We start from the raw sequence: 16,847 nt of genomic DNA on the forward strand, positions 1-16,847 counted from the left end.
AGGTTTGGGGGCCACGCCTGACACTGATGCTCATGGTTTCTGGCCACGCGGCCGTGCCGACTTCCACGGAGGCTGGGGGTGAGACGTCCCCATCTGCCCAGAGAAAGTGAGACAGGCTTGGTGAACACACAGCACTGTGCTGCCACCGTCCCCCCGTGAGAGTAAAAGGTTTTGTAATCTAGGGGAAAAATGAGAAAGAGGGGCTAGGAATAGAACATTCCTGGGGAGCTTGGGTGGCTCAGTCAGTTAAGCAGCTGACTTCAGCTCAGGTCAGGATCTTGAAGTTCATGAGTTCGAGCCCCGCGTCGGGCTCTGTGCGGACAGCTCAGAGCTGGAGCCTGCTTCGGATTCTGTGTCTCCTTCTGTCTCTGCCCTTCCCCTGCTTGTGCTCTCTCTCAAAAACAAATATATGTCAAAAATTTAAAAAGGAAGAAAACATTCCTATGACTAATGTCTTAATCTCCCCAGAGCCCATAGTAAGTGTGCAATATCTGTCCTCCAGGTGAGTGTGGTCACACTGATAAACTACTTGGGAGGCAAGGGAGGGGGCAGGGGAAGGGGGCTGGGGAGGGATAGCCACTCAGTCTGTGGTGACTGTAGAAGGGCATCCGCCAGAAAAGGACATTTGAGTGGGGGCTCGAAAGATGGTCCAGAGAGTTAGGGAAGCAGGAACGTACTGGAATGCTCAGGAAACCCCGAGAAGACTAGTTGACAGGGCTAGAAGTTCTGTGAAGGGAACTGGTCGTGGATGAGGTTGGAATGAGGGCTTGGAACAGATGGGGAATGACCTTGAACTTTAAGAATTTTGGCAGCTCTGAGGAGTGGCTGTGGCTGGCTGTGGCCTGGGCTGGGGGTGGGGGGGCAGGCGGGGGAGGGAGGGAGCCATCTTGGATGAATCAGCAGGTCAGTTAAAATTAGGTGTGGTGGCCCAGCCCGGAGACGCCCGGAGGCCAACAGTCGTGCTGGTTCATGTGGCAGCCAGGGTTTATTTCTCCACGGAATCCTCGACCTTCCTACTTTGGATTTGGGGGCCCGGGGGGAGGCGCTTGGAGTTGGAGCTGGGCTCTGGCCTGTCTTGTGACCCCTGCTCTGGGCTGTTGGGTCGGTAACTCCGGGTCTCTGACCTTGGCAGCAGGAAGTCATGGGGCAGTTAGACCCGACTCCCGACTCCCCGGTCAGACTCTAAGACCACCTCGGTCTGGAGAGGTCTCCCTCCCTATTCACCTTGCTAACCCCTCCTTGTGGGGAGCCTTCCACGGCTGACCAGGTTACAGACGCTCTTACCTTACCTATGTGGCAATATTCGTGTTTGTAAACTGGATAATGGTTGTGAAATTTTTATTTTATTTTATTTTTATTTATTTATTTTTGAGAGAGAGAGAGAGAGAGCAGGGGAGGGACAGAGAGAGAGGGAGAGAGGGAATCCCAAGTAGACTCCTCGCTATCAGCACAGAGCCCGATGCGGGGCTCAAACCCACGAACCGTGAGAACGCGACCTGAGCCAAAACCAAGAGTCAGAGACTTAACCCACTGAGCCACCCAGGCGCCCCTGGTTGTGAAATTTTTAGATCGTGTATTATTTGGCAGGCCCTATCCAAAGGCCCATCTCCCTTCTCCCATACACCCAGGAGCCACCTTCAAGAGGAGCAGGTGTGGTGGTGCTTTGGGGCAGGGGTGGGGATGGGGGAGGGTAGAGAACCTGAGATACTGAGCACTTATCAGGAAAGACTGAGATCCCATCTAAGGGATCTTAGTTGGCATCCCTTAGATGAGTTGGGACTCATCTAAGTGCCCCCAGCTCCCCCCCCCCCACACATAGCAATGAGAAGTGCTTATAAGCAAAAGACAAAGGTAGTTCAGATATCAAGGGGTGGATTCTTTTTTTTTTTTTAATTTTTTAAAATGTTTGTTTATGTTTGAGAGAGAGAGAGAGACAGACTGTGAGTGGGGCAGGGGCAGAGGGAGAGGGAGACACAGAATCTGCAACAGGCTCCAGACCCTGAGCTGTCAGCACAGAGCCAGACGCAGGGTCCAAACCCACAAACTGTGAGATCATGACCTGAGCCAAAGTCAGACGCTTAACTGACTGAGACTCCCAGGTGCCCCGGGGTAGATTCTGGAGCCAGACTACTGGGTTTGAACTCTGGCTTCGCTATTTGCTAGCTGTGTGACTTCAAGCAGGTTACCTAACCTCTCTGTGCCTTAGTTTCTTCCTCTGCCAACCAAACGGCAATCATAAAGGTACCTGCCTTCTAGGATGTGGTGAAATCTAAACTAGGTAAAAAAACCTAGAGTAAGCACTCAATACACTGTGGGCTACTGGACTCAATTATAGCGAATAGAGAAACAATGCTTTTAAAGAGATCTCCTTTTAATGGTTAGAATTTTGACCCTGTTATGTCATTAGTGAATAACGTCCCTCTTCCCGGTGGACCGTGAAGCCCATGAGAGCCCGTGCCATATCTGTCTTGTATTTCCATTGTCTGGTACAGGCCCAAGTTCATGCTGACAACAGCTATATTACCCCCTCTCACACAGCACATAAGGATCCTCATGACCCTTTTAAGCAGGAAGTTATTGATAAATATTTGTTGAAGAAGGGAATTCCTACCACTCAGGGCCGGGGAGGTGATGGATGGCAAAATGCTTTGTAAACTGCAAAGTGCACAACTCGTGAGGATAGAAACTCTTACGACTTCTTCCCTGAAGGCCTAGGGTCTCATTCTACTTATGGCTTAGAACTTTCCCTGTGTTCTAGAACTTTCTAGAACTTTCCCTCCACTTGCCCCTCTGTCAAAATGTACCTGTCCTGAGTACTATTTTCCCTCGTGACTTGTCTCAGTGGCCACTAGCGGAATTCCATCACCCGCCACCAGGGACTTTATTTTCGCAGAGGCCAGTACAAGCTTGATATCTAACCCCAAAGACTCTTTCCTCCCATTCTACCCCAGACTGGCCTCCAGGACATTCCTCTGTCAGGTCTTGTGGCTTCATCTGCCCACATCCATCCCCTGCTGTGCAGAGTCCATCCTTCTCAAATGGCACTTCCTCCAGGAAGGCCTCCCTGCAGAGCCCCCACCACATCACAGATCAACAGGCCAGTGTCACACCCAGCCAGAGAGCACATTCCCCCTTCCTCCACCTATTTGTTCGATTCGGGCCCTCACCATGCTGGATGAGGTCCACCCACGTCAGGGAGGGCAATCTGCTTTAGCTAGTCTATGAATTCAAATGCTCATCTCATCTGGAAATACCCTCACAGATGTACCCCCAAGATAATAATATGTAACCAAATTCTGTGTACCCTGTGGCCCTGTCAGCTGATACATAAAATGAACCATCACACCTACCACATGGTTCTAGGTGGTGGAAACTAGAAAAATAAAAAGAAAAGTTAAAAAAAAAAAAAGTTGGGGCGCCTGGGTGGCTCAGTCAGTTGAGTGTCCAACTCTTTTGGCTCAGGTCATGATCCTAGGGCCTTGGGACTGAGCCCCACATTGGGCTCCGTGCTTAGTGCAGAACCTGCTTAAGATTTTCTCTCTCTGTCTCTCTCTCTCTGCCCCTCCCCAAGTTAAGAGCTCAAATGTTCTCTCTCTCTCTCTCAAAAAAAAAAAAAAAATTTAAAGGCAAAAAAAAAAAGACAAAAGGCCTACCTTTGTCGGAGCTCACATGATAGTGGGGAAAGGTATAAGTAGAAAGACAATAAATAAAGAAAATAATATAAATAGCACATTAAATGATGATAAATGCTATGGAGAAAAATAAAGCAATAAAACAGAGAAAAGTCATAGCGTTGAGTGGGGAATACATTTAAAATTTTATTTTTAAAATTAACTTAAACTTATTTGATAAAGAGCTAAAGAGGTGAGGGAGAGACTTTGGAAATATCTAGAGGACAAAATATACCAACAGAGGGCAGGAACCGCAAGTGCAAAGGCCCTGAGGTGGGTGTGTGTTTGATTTACTCAAAGCACGGTAACAGTGACCTCAGCCAAATATTCCGGTTCGTGCGCAGAGTACTTTGAGTTGGATTTCTGTCACCTGCAATACAAAGATTTCTACATATACAGCTTCCCTGATCCCCTCCAAGTAACAAACGCTTGCTGTCCTTGCTCCTCCCGCCCGCGATCCGTCCCTCTTCCCACACTTACTATCAGTGCTCTTGGCCTCACACAGCTGCCTTTATTCGAATTTGTGTGCTCTTCGGAAATACTATCAAACAAACACTTACCGTTTGCCAGACGGTGTATGTCACATCCTGGTGTGAAGATTAACGCCTTTTTAAGGATGCGGTCAGGAAAGTCCAGAGAGGATAAGTCGTTTTTCCTAGCGCCACACTCCCAGGAAAAGAAGGCCCTGGGCTAGGCCTTGCCATCAGCACCCCTTGCTCTGACCTGGGCATACTGGCTACCATGGCCAACCATGACCCCTGAGACCTTAGCAGTCCACAGCCCCTAATAAGGATGCTGCCCTATGGCCCTTCATCCCAGGTCCCCACCCCAACGGGGAGCTTTGAGTCCCCTGGAGGTGGCCCTCCGCTACCCCCAGGCCGGGAGCCCCCCCGGTCTGGGCAGCCTAGATTCTGTTCCATCACGCTGGAGCTTGACATGCAGTAATTTGGTGTGGATTTTGACTTCTCAACTCATCTGTGAGCTTCTCAGGGTGGGAGCCAAGTTTCCGTCTCTTATCTCCCTCTCCTAACCCCCCGGGGGACTTCCTGGCCGGATCAGTACTCTCAGAGAGGGCCCGTTGGATTCCTGGGGCCCCCGTAACAATGACCACAACACGGTGGCTTCGAACAACAGAAACGGGCTCTCCCAGAGTTCCGGAGGTCACGGGTCTGAAGTCAAGGTCTCAGCAGGCTGGCTGCCTCTGGAGGCTCCGAGGGAGAATCTGTCCCCAGCTGCCAGCGGCCGCCACCTTGGTTTGTGGCTGCACCACTCTGATACTGGCCTGTGTCCTCTTGCCACCTTCTCCTCGTGTCTCTGTGTCTTCTCCTTTTCTTTCCTTGTATTATTTTTTTTTTAATTTTTTTTCAACGTTTATTTATTTTTGGGACAGAGAGAGACAGAGCATGAACGGGGGAGGGGCAGAGAGAGAGGGAGACACAGAATCGGAAACAGGCTCCAGGCTCCGAGCCATCAGCCCAGAGCCCGACGCGGGGCTCGAACTCCCGGACCGCGAGATCGTGACCTGGCTGAAGTCGGACGCTTAACCGACTGCGCCACCCAGGCGCCCCCTCCTTTTATTATTTTAAAAATGTTTTAATGTTTATGAACTTTTGAGAGATAGAGACAGAGCACAAGCAGGTGAGGGGCAGACAGAGAGGGAGACACAGCATCCGAAGCAGGCTCCAGGCTCCGAGCTGTCAGCACAGAGCCCGACCCGGGGCTCGAACTCACAGATCGTGAGCTCATGACCTGAGCCAAAGTCGGACGCTCAACCGACCGAGCCACCCAGGCACCCCATCTTCTTCTCCTTTCCTTTTCGGGACACTGTGGTTGGGTTTGGGGCCCACCTGAAATCCATCATGATCTCCTCTGGAGATCCTTCACTTCATTACGTTGGCAAAGACCCTATTTCCAAATAAGGTCGTGGTCACAGATACTGGGGTTAGGACTCGGACTTCTCTTTTCGGGATCACGGTCAACCCACTGCAGAGGGAGAAACGCAGGCCCAGAGGAGACGGGGTTTGCTCGGGATCCCACAGCGCACTGGGGCCGCCAAGAGAGGGCCTGTTCTCCTGACACTGGGCCGAGCCCTGGCCCCGCCCACATTCTGTCTCGGGGTCCAAAGATGCCCCGGGAAAATCTTCAGTGAAAAACCATCTGGAGACTGTCTGGGCTTTGGGAGAGCCTGCCCTTTCCTGTGCAGAATGGCCCAGACTGCGATCATGGGAGGGAGTTTCCTTTCCTGGTTGGCTCTGTGCCTGGGGCCTGGGCTGGCGGGCAGGCCCTGGGGAAGAGTCCACGTCTGGCCCGCTCACGGGGTCCCGGCCCCCCTCCCCTTCTCTGTGGAGGCCAGGGGCCACCCTGGTCACAATGAGGAGGAGGGCAAGAGGAATGAGTTCCCTCGACCTTGGGGTTGCTTTCTTTTTTTTTTTTTTAATGTTTGTTTATTTTTAAATACTATTTTATTTTATTTTTTTAATGTTTATTTTTGAGAGAGAGAGAGAGAGAGAGAGAGCGTGCGAGCAGGGGAGGGGCAGACAGAGAGGGAGACACAGCATCCGAAGCAGGCTCCGGCTCTGAGCTGAGAAGTCGAACGCTTAACCGAAGTTGGACGCTTAACGGACTGAGCCACCCAGGCGCCCCAATGTTTGTTTATCTTTGAGAGAGAGAGAAAGAGAGAGTACAAGCAAGGGAGGGGCAGAGAGAGAGGGCAGAGGATCTGAAGCAGGTTGTGTCCTGACAGCAGAGAGCCTGATGCGGGGCTCGAACCCACGAACCTTGAGATCCATTACCTGAGCCGAAGTCGGATGCTTAGCTGACTGAGGCACCCAGGTGCCCTAGGGTCACGTTCTTTCCAGGAGACGACTCTGCTCTCTTTGCAGAGCAAAGAGAACGAATCCCGGGATGCCTGGGTGGCTCAGTCGGTGTGCTCGACTTTGGTTCAGGTCATGATCTCACGGTTTGTGAGTTCCAGCCCCTCGTTGGGCCATCTGCTGTCAGCACAGACCTGCTCGGATCCTCTGTCTCCCTTTTACTCGGCCCCTTCCCCTCTCATCTTCTTTTTCCCCTCTCACAAAAATAAACACTAAAAAACATTTAAGGGCCGCCTGTGTGGCTCAGTCGGTTAAGTGTCCCACTTCAGCTCAGGTCATGATCTCGCGGTCCATGAGTTCGAGCCCCGCGTCGGGCTCTGTGCTGACAGCTCGGAGCCTGGAGCCTGCCTCGGATTCTGTGTCTCCCTCTTTCTCTGCCCGTCCCCTGCTCATGCTCTGTCTCTCTCTCTCTCAAAAATAAACATTAAAATTTTTTTTCTTTAATTAAAAAAAATAATAAAGCGATGAATCCTTCTAAATCCTTGGGCCTTAGGATTCTGGCTTCAGAGCCCACATGGCCTTGCTCAGGCCCAAGTCTCCATTTGCCGAACATGTGGCCTTGGGCAAGTCATAGACTTCTGTTTTCATGCTCTTAGTGGTAAAACAAGGACAACAGGAGACTGACCCTATACAGTTATTAAAAGGCTTAAGTTGGGGCGCCTGGGTGACTCAAGAGTTGGTTAAGTGTCCAACCCTTGATTTCGGCTCAGGCCATGATCTCCGGGACATGGGAACTTCCCCCTCTCTCCGGGAAGACCTCTGAGCCCCTTTGCAAATCCACCCACCCCCTAGCCAGCAACCCTTGTGCTCTGCATAGCCCGGGACGAGAAGTGAGTTTGGGTTGTTCTGTGTCAAGCCAAACTCTTGCCTTCTTTCCCAGGCGATTTGAGAATCTAGAACGAGAATCTAGAACCTTAAACACTGAGCGGTGTGGGACGTCCCGGCAGCCCGGGTTAGCCTTCGCCAGGCACAGCCGTGGGCCTCACAGAGCCAGCATTTCCTGAGAACCACGTGGGAGATCCAGACCCATGGTCAGGAAGAGTGGGGGGCGGGGTGGGGGAGGGGAGCACAGTCTTGATGCACAGCAGGGGGGAACAGCTAAATTAAGCCTCCTGCCTCACACCTGGCCAGTCCTTTCCCTCTGGCCCCTCCCAGTCCCACATTTCCTCTGTCACCAGAGCCCATGAGCTCAGATTTGCTCCTCCCAAGGACTGAGTCCGGTCCTTTGCCCCGCCTACCCCAACCTCTCTGGAGTTCTGGCGAATGACATTTTCTTCATCTCACCAGATTGGAGCCACAAGAGCTGTGAGCTGTGGAATTTAGGTTATGTTGGGCCAACGCAGTTCGAGGAGCTAGTGAGGCACCTGGGCAGCTCAGTCCGTTAAGCGTCCGACTCTTGATTTCATGATCTCACGGTTCATGGGTTCGATCCCCACATCGGGCTCTGTGCCGGCAGCATGGAGCCCGCTTGGGATTCTCTCTCCCTCTCTCTCTGCCCCTTCCCCACTCATGCTCTCTCTGTCTCTCTCAAAATAAAGAAATAAACTTAAAAAAAAATAAGGTTCATGGGGCAAGGAGCTAATCGCTTTGAAAGGCAGATAACAAAAGGTGCAGGCCCTGTACTGGGGTCACCTAGTTGCGGGTATAAAAATGGGCCACTCGGCAGACACCGCAGGAGTCTCATCTCTGAGTCTGGGTCCCGGGCAAAAGCACACCCTGTCCTCGACGAGGCCCGCCTCATGCGAGAGCCAGGGAGAGACCAACCTACATTTTGTGTGGATGGCCTTCTTGGGTGCAGGGGGAGGGCTGAAAAATCAAATCCAAGGGGTTGGGGAGAGAACATCGTCAAAAATAATTGACGTTTTTCGGTTCCTAGGATCTCAGAATCATGGAATGTTAGATTCCAAGGATCGTAGAATCACAGCCAAGAAAAGGACTGTAGCCCACGCAGTGGGATTTCCTCGTTCTAGAGATGTGGGCAGGGATCTGGAGGTTTCAGGGCCAGCCCGCCACATTTCATGCTCATTCCTGAAGGATGGGATTCCACGTATTCCTGTGGGAAACACTCCCCGTGACGTCACCGAGGACCCCTCCCCATACGTCAACCTCCAATCCCCCTGGCCAGCCCAGCCCGCCAGAGCCGACTTGCCCACCCACACAGGGGAAGAGGCATGCCCACAGCCAGTGCACGAAGGGAGCAGACCTGGGTCCCCTGGCCCCCAGCCAGGCTCAGGCGGCCTCTGGATTTTCATCTTTGGCCACAGCAGAACTTCCTGGAGCCACCCCCCAGCAGTTCCTTGGATACGTAAATAAAGCCTCTGGGTAAGATGTCACCACCCCCAGCCAATCAAGAAGTCAGGTTTTAATGCCAGAGGGACCGCCCTTTTCCAAGCAACTTGGCAAGACTGCCCACTGGCTGCCTCTTCGGAAGCCCAAGTCTGGAGAGGTTGGCAGACATCTGAAATGGTTAAGGTCTGTTGGAGCAGAACTGGGGGCTCAGCCAGGGCTCTGCAGACCCACAGGATGCCCAGATCCCACCCCCCACCTTGGAAGACCACCTGCTTGGCAAACTGATGCTTTGCAAAATGCTGCCCGGGCGGTCCCTGGTCCAAATCAGCAACAGCTGGCTCATTGGCACCTGACCCGTTTGTAGAGGACAGTCATCGGTTGACTTGTCCAGAAGAACACCCCCTCGGTTTGGGCCTTGTTTCTTCCTCTCTCCAATCTCACGCTTGCAACGAGGACTTCCAGAAACAGCACACTGCTTTTGCTATGGGGGAGGGAACGTGATGTGGGCCGGGGAACAGAGAGCTGCATTCCCCTGGCCACAAGGGACCAGTGGGACGTGGGACACAAGGAATCTTCTTACTGGATCTGGAGGGGAAACCCTCTTACATCTACAGTCCCGGGACCAGAAGGACGTGAGTTGGAATAGGCTGGAGGCTCTGGAAAAAACCTTCCTAAACTGGGACTGAATGAAGCCAGTACCCCCTAAAGAAACACAGAGCTGAGGGAAAGGAGAGAGAGAGAGAGAGAGAGAGAGAGAGAGAGACCTATGACCATGAGGAGGTCCCTAATCTCAGGACCTGAAGGTGAACCTGAAATTTGTAGATTTCCCTTTGAATTCAGAAGTTAGATCAATAGCTCTCAAACATTCTGTCTATGACCCATTTCACATTGCAATCCAGAATACACACACACACACACACACACACACACACACACACACTCAAGTACGTGATGGTATGTACATAATTTTCATGAAACAATACTTACCCCCTGATTATGTGTGATACACTCTGATACTTCCCATTCTATTCCATGTCATTTGCTTTTCCTACCAGCTGAGACCCACTAAATTGGTTTCATGACACACTACCGGGTTGTGATCTGCGGTAGAAAAACCACCAAGCTAGATCAATACCCTTCCAATAAATCCATGTTTTGCCAATGCTGGTTCAAGTCGGGTCTGCCACTTGCAACCCCAGAAAATGCTACTTAAATTCACCCTTTGGGACGCCTGGGTGGCTCCGTCAGTTAAGCATGCAACTTCGGCTAGGGACATGATCTCATGGTTCATGAGTTCGAGCCCAGCACGGGCTCTCTGCTTTCAACACAGAGCCTGCTTTTAGCTCTTCTGATCCCCTCTCCCTCTGCCCCTCCCCGTGGATGCGCGATTTCTCTCTCGGTCAAAAATAAACAGTAAAAAAACAAAGAAGTCACCCCTTGCGTGCCCTTGGCCTCGATTCCAGCTCTGCCCACCCCCATGCCTGGCCAGGCAACCACTGGGAGTGCCTTCTGCAACCTTGCTTACATACTCATCCATAGAAGTGCACTGTGGGCTTCTGGGATGTGCTTTAGTGGCAGGGGAGCCGCGACCTAGGCAGACCTCGGTTCTAACCCAAGCCCTAGCACTTAGTGGGATCAGACACCGTGCCCTTGGGTAAGGTGCCCAGGCCCATGAGCCTCAGTCTTGGCAGCTGTAAACTGGGCTTGGATTCCCTGCCTCTTAGAAGGACCGTGTGGACGGAATGAGTTTGTGTGTGAAACTCTCTGTGATATGGTGATTTCTTTTTTTAAAGTTTATTGCTTTGGAGAGAGAGAGGGCACACACGAGTGGGGGAGGGGCAGAGAGAGAGAGAGAGAGAGAGAGGGGGAGAGAATCCCAAGCTGTCAGCACAGAGCCCCATGCGGGCCTTGAACTCAGGAACTGTGAGACGTGACCTGAGCTGAAATCCAGAGTCGGACGCTTAACCGACTGAGCCGCCCAGGTGCCCCTGTTATATTGTGATTTCTAATAAGAAACCTATTTTTGGTTTTCAACCCCATTCTGGGCATAGAGCTCCTAAAACCCTTGGACTCTCTTAAGTGATCAGAGTGATAAAGGTATCTTTTGTTAATAAGGTGACTTTTGGAATGTCCCTACATCACCTGAAAACGGAGTGGGGGCAGGGGGGAGGGGAGGGCTGCTTGTCAGTGGCACCGGCTGTGTGACTGGGGGGGAGGGAAAGGGGCTGGAGATTTGAGTTTGATCACCGATGGCCAATGATTTAATGAATTGAGTCACTTAATTAATTTAATTAACTGCACAGGGTTCAGCTTCCAGGTGAGTGAACACGTGGAGCAGCGAGGACACTGGCGCCCCTGGAGAGGGTGTGGAAGCCCCGTACCCTTTCCCCAGACCTTGTCTGGTGCCCCCCTTCCATCTGGCTGTTCCTCTGTTAATCCTTTTGTGGTAAACTGGGGATCTAGTCCTGTGAGCCCCTCTGGCCAATTAATTGAGCCCATGGAGGTGGTCTTGGGGACCTCCGGTCTACAGCCACTAGGTCACAAGCACAGATGACAGCCGGGACTTGCAGGGGGCGTGTGAAGGTGGGGGAGGGGCACCCTTGCAGGACGGAGCCCCTAACCTGCGGGATCTGATGCCGTCTCTGGGTACGCAGTGTCGGAACAGAATGAGGTTGTAGTCAGTCACCCATCTGGTGTCAGAGACTCGTTTGCTGGGGCGGGGGAAACGAGTACCTGGGAGTCAAGGGCGGAATTCTGGGCTCCCGGCACATGACTCGGATGCAATGCTCTACACTTGGCAGTTTCCATCCCTCCAACCCCAAAACCACAAAAATCTTGGTTTTTAATTCAGGGTAGGACAAGGAAGGGGAGTGTGCCCTCAAGAGTCTCTCAAATGTCCCGTGAAAGGTGAGTCGTGTGTGTGTGTGTGTGTGTGTGTCAACGGTAACAGTGACAAGAGTCCTGGATGAGTCTTCCCATTGTCCAGGTGACTCACTGGAGCCTCACAGGAACCCCGGAAGTGGGGCTGGAGGATTATGAGGACAAGCAGCACCGACTGGGCTCAGTGTCCCTCACTCCCCTGTGACCGCTGCCTCCCTGCCTCTCTCCCTGGAGCTGCTTGCTGCGCCGGGATGGAACTTTCGCTGCTTTTGGCAAACTGTGCTCCCCCGGGGGCAGGCGTGGGAGGAGGGAAGAGATCCCGGAATTCAAGATTTTCAGGGTCGGAGTGTTCCCCAAGGCTCCCTCTCCCCAGTGCTTGACTGTCAGCACCTGAGCAGGGGCTCCCCGAGATGCCTTTCGGGCTGTGAGCACCGGAGCCGTGGTTTGGGATTTTTATAACGGTGGCCCTAGAGCGCCCTGCTCCCAGGGGCCCAGCCGGATTTAGGTGTGCTGACATCCCTACCGACAGCTGCCCTCGGGCCGCAGGAGCCCATGAGCAGCTTGGCTGTCTTCCATGTGCAATCCCGGCGGCCTCCCCGGCAGCTCTGGGAGGGAAGAGAGAGCACCTGTCCGCAGCTCGGGCCCCACCTAACAAGGGACCACTGAGCCGACAACAGCGAGCTCTGCAGGAGAGCTACACAAAATCTACCGTTTTAGTTACTTCCAAGGGCACAGCTCAGCGGCAGGAAGTACATCCACGTTGTCACCCCGTCACCCCGCCCACCCCAGAGCGTGTTTCCTCTTGCAACACTGAAGGAAACTGTGTCCCCACTATCACTACCTCTCTATCCCTCCTTCCCGCAGCCCAACAACCATCATCCTACTTTCTGTCTGTATGAATTTGACTCCTCTAGGGACCTCATATAAGTGGAATCACAGAGTGTCTGTCCTTTCGTGTCGGGCTTATTTCAATGTTTCCAAGGCTCTTCCGTGTTATAAGGTGTGTTAGAGTTTCCTTCCCTTTTTCAAGGTTGAATAATAGTCCGTCCTATACATTGAAAGCCAGCTGAAGGCAAGGGGATAAAGGAATGGGTAAATCAGGAGGAAAGTTGCAAATCCTGGCCATGACCTTGAGCTAATTCTTACAAAGCCCTTGGAACAGTACCTGGTACATAGCAAGTGCTCAGTAAATCCTAGCTAGCATGATTACTGCTATTATTGTTACTAATATTTTTTTGAAGCTGGTGATAATATAATATTAGCGTAATTTTAGTATGAAAATGAGTTTCGGAAAGAGATCACGACCAAAAATTGTCACTCCCTGCTTGCCGTGTCAGCATGATTTTTCAGGATTTTTTTTCTGTCCCTCTCCTCCTCGTTCCCTTTATTAGGTGGGTTCCCTAAGGGTGGTTAAATTCACCACCGAGGCCGTAGATTCGAGAATGTCAACAAGGGTTGTGATGGAATGAGAGAAGGCCAGAGACCCTGGCTTCAGAGCCCTGTGGCTCCATTGGCTGGAGCCGTGGTTGCAGACGTAGTCCCCGGTGGTGACTTCGGGTACGACTCCTGGGCAGGAGTGGGGACAGCCAGGGCTTTATCTGGGTCATCGCGTCTCATAAGGAAGGCATTCTTCAGTCCTGTACCTGGAAGGAGGGTGTGTGGGGGGAGAGCAGTGCGGAGGACGGGATGGACCAAACACCTGTTGCTTTTGCCTGCCCAGCATCCTTTCTTGGCCTTTTCTAGGAAGAGCGTCCCCTTCCTGCGGGTGACTGCCTCTCGACCCCCTGCGGTTGTAGTGAGCCCACTAACCAACAAGCCTCACCTCCGTGCCTACCAGCCTGTTACAGCCCGAGTGTCTGTGTCCCCCCACATTCCCATATTGGAATCCTGCACCCCACGTGATGGTATTCAGAGGTGGGGCCTCGGGGGGGTGATGAGGCCATGAGGGTGGGGCCTTCAGAAACAGGATTAGTGCCCTTTTATTTACTTATTTATTTTTTAAAAGCACATATTTTTTTTTTTAAGTTTATTTACTTGGGGGGGTGGGGAGAGCACACGGGAGGGGCAGAAAGAGAGGGAGAGGGAGAGAGAGAGAGAGAGAGAGAGAGAGAGAGAATCCCAAGTAGGCTCCGGGCTGTCAGCGTGGAGCCCGATGCAGGGCTCAAACTCACAAACCGTGAGATCGTGACCCGAGCCGAAACCAAGAGTCGGCGGCTTAACCGACTGAGCCACCCAGACGCCCCGGGATTAGTGCCCTTTTAAAAGAGACCCCGCGGCTCCCTGGCCCCTTCCACATGTGAGGACACAAGGAGAAGTCAGCAGGCTGCAGCCACATAGCGGGTCCTCACCAGAATCCCCCCGTCTTGGCACCTTGACCCCAGACTTCCGGCCTCCACAACTGTGAGAAATGAATGCCTGTGGTTTCAAAGCCCTCCAGTCTGCGGTTACTTTGTTATGGCACCCCCCAAAAGGACTAAGACGCACCCCAAAACACAGGTGCGCCTGTGACCTCCACGAGGCCAACCCGATTCTCCCGAAGGATCACAAATCCTGACGGGACAAGAAAGGACGGTGACTGAGTTAAGTGATGGAACCAGCCTCCTGAGTCACCCCAAGCTCCTGACGCACTGCGGGACGCCTGCTTCCGGACCTTTCCCCGGGCCTGGCGGTTCTGCTGCGCCTTTGAAGCTGGAACTGCCTCGGGGGGTGTTCCAGAAAATTCTTAAGTGAAATTTAGCCTGAATCAATCTCCAGCGCTTGTGTTCAAAAAATTTAATAAAACCACAGCTCCAGGCAGCCGGGTGTTTGGCAGTCAGCTCCCTAATTCTTCGGCTCCAGGGGTTGTGGCCAGGCCCCCGGGGGAGGGAGGGCCACCTGGAGGGTCTGACTTCCAGCGTCAGACTGGTCGGCACTCCTACCGCCTTCAATTAGGTTACAAAAGGGAGACACTGCTGGTTTGTCTAGTAACACAGAAATTCTCCAAGCCTTTGACGAGAGCAAAGGGGATATTTTTGAAATAGTTCCCAATGCCCCCTTTATCTGTGTGACGTCCCCCTCCCCGGCCCCCTTCACTCTCAATCACTCAGGGAACAAGAGAAAAGGACAAGAAGTCCTCAGGGCAGAGAGAAGCAGACGTGACCTTGGGGAAGTGCCTACAGAGAATGGAGGAGGGAGAAGCCTCCCAGGGTTGGGAGGGAAACAGGCAGAGAGAGCAAAGAGTCAGGGGTTAGCTTCCCAGGATGGCCGGACTCTGGCAGAAGTAGAAGCGGCTGGAAAACTCCCTGCCCCCTGGGGGCAGGAGGCAGCCAGAGGGGGCAGAGAGGACTGGGGCAGGAGCAGGAACCAGAGGAGAGCCTGTGGTGTTTTGGGGTCGAGGCCACCGGCCCCCGCTGCCCCCAGGCCCCCCCATCCGGTCCTGCCCCCACCCCCTCTGCGGCTCCCCCGGGGCCTGAGCAAGGCCTACAGCGCAACACGGGACCCGGGCCCAGGGCGTGGGGACCTCACAGGGACGTAGGAGTCTATTCCCCGGCCGTGTGGGCGCGACGCAGGTACGGCTGGGACCAGAACACCTCAGAGCCCAGGGGCCCCGTCCCAGCCGGCAGAGATCCGCGAGGTGGTCTTCCACGGCCGCCGCCCAGTGGGACGGTGGGACACAGGCGGCCTCTGTGCAGGCCAGTCAGACCCCCGAGGGACACACAGGCATCCCCAGCCCCGTGCCTTCTCGGGGAGGAGGCACAAACTTTCGTAAGCAGCGTCTCCCGCGCGTGACAGGCTTTCTTGCCCGCCCCCCCGCCAGTGCCTCCTGGGACTCTTGCTTCACCAGGGCTGCCGTGGTAAACAGCACCCTAGTGCGGTGGCCGGCCTGGCCCCTGAGGCTCCCGGGACCGAGGAGAGGCCTGGGCATCTGGGTCTGTTGCTAGAGAAAGCAGCAGGGAGGCCAGGTGGCCGCTGCCCCGGTTGGCCAGCCCTACCTCAGGGACAGCGTCTGTTCAGAGTGCCCCCTCGTCCCACCCTGCTCAGAGGGCCCCAGGGGACACGGGCAGGGTGCCAGCAACCCAGAGCCTGCCAGCAACAGCCCCCGGTGTGGCCTCTGGAAGCTGCGAGAGGACCTGGGTCCTGCGAGAGGACTTGGGGCTTTTGGCCACATCGCCACGAATGAACCACGCGGCCCCCGATGCCAGCCTGCCCACACATGGAGACACAGAGCTCAGCCCGTGACTGCCATACAGGCCACGGCCACAGACACGGGGTCTAGAGCCCGTCTGCTGTTTCCTAGCTGTGTGACCCTTCTAAGGGCTCAGTTTCCTCATCTGCAAAGTGGGAGAGTCACGGCCACAATCCCGTATCTCCAAACCACCGGGGCCAGCTGTGTTGCAGAGTCTCCAACTTTTTCTGGAGTTTTGCAAGTTTTTCAAGACCCTGGCCGCCCCGTCTAGCCACACGCTGCTAATATTTCCGCGGGAAAACGACGAATCCGCCAACGAGGTGGGACGCGTAAGAACCATCACCTTGAACCGGGTCGGGTTCCTCTACCACACGAGTTCAGAAAGCACGCCTCAGTCTTCAGAGAACTCTGCATCTCACGGTTGCAGGGATGAGGTCTCAGACCTTGGGTGTCACCCACCTAGGAGCGTGGAAAAGGGATGTGACAGCACCCGAGGCAGCCACCGTTGACGCATTTGCTGCGTGCTCCGTCCACGCTGGGCGCCGCGTGACTTTCTCCTCACGACAGCTCTGTGCCACAAGAACTATTTTAATACCGATTTCACAGCTGGGGGATCGAGGCCCAGGACAGAGGAGGAACCCGCTCCCCGTGGTCGGCTGGACCGGGGTCCTGGTGTTCATAGCCACGCCCGTTGTGCCCGCTTCACAGCTAGGACAGAGGGGGCGGGGGGCAGGGGGCGGAGGGGTGGTGCTCAGGCCTCTGCCCTCGATTCTACCCCCCGGCTCGGCTTCATTGCACATCTATTAGAGAAGACAGCAACAAGGAAGGGGAAAGTGCAAGCCACTTCTCAGCAAGCCCTGGTCGTCCCAGGAGAATTGCCTCAGTCGTTGGCATTTCTGTGCCTGTAGAACCCGGACCCAGTTTTTCCGATCGCTCAGAGTTGGCCAGCAGAGCCTCGGGCTTCCCCTT

The sequence above is a fragment of the Lynx rufus genome, unplaced genomic scaffold (genome assembly GCF_022079265.1).
Source record: "Lynx rufus isolate CCGP_SWC_20201006 ecotype Redwood Valley unplaced genomic scaffold, mLynRuf1.p SCAF_7, whole genome shotgun sequence".
NCBI lineage: Eukaryota > Metazoa > Chordata > Mammalia > Carnivora > Felidae > Lynx > Lynx rufus.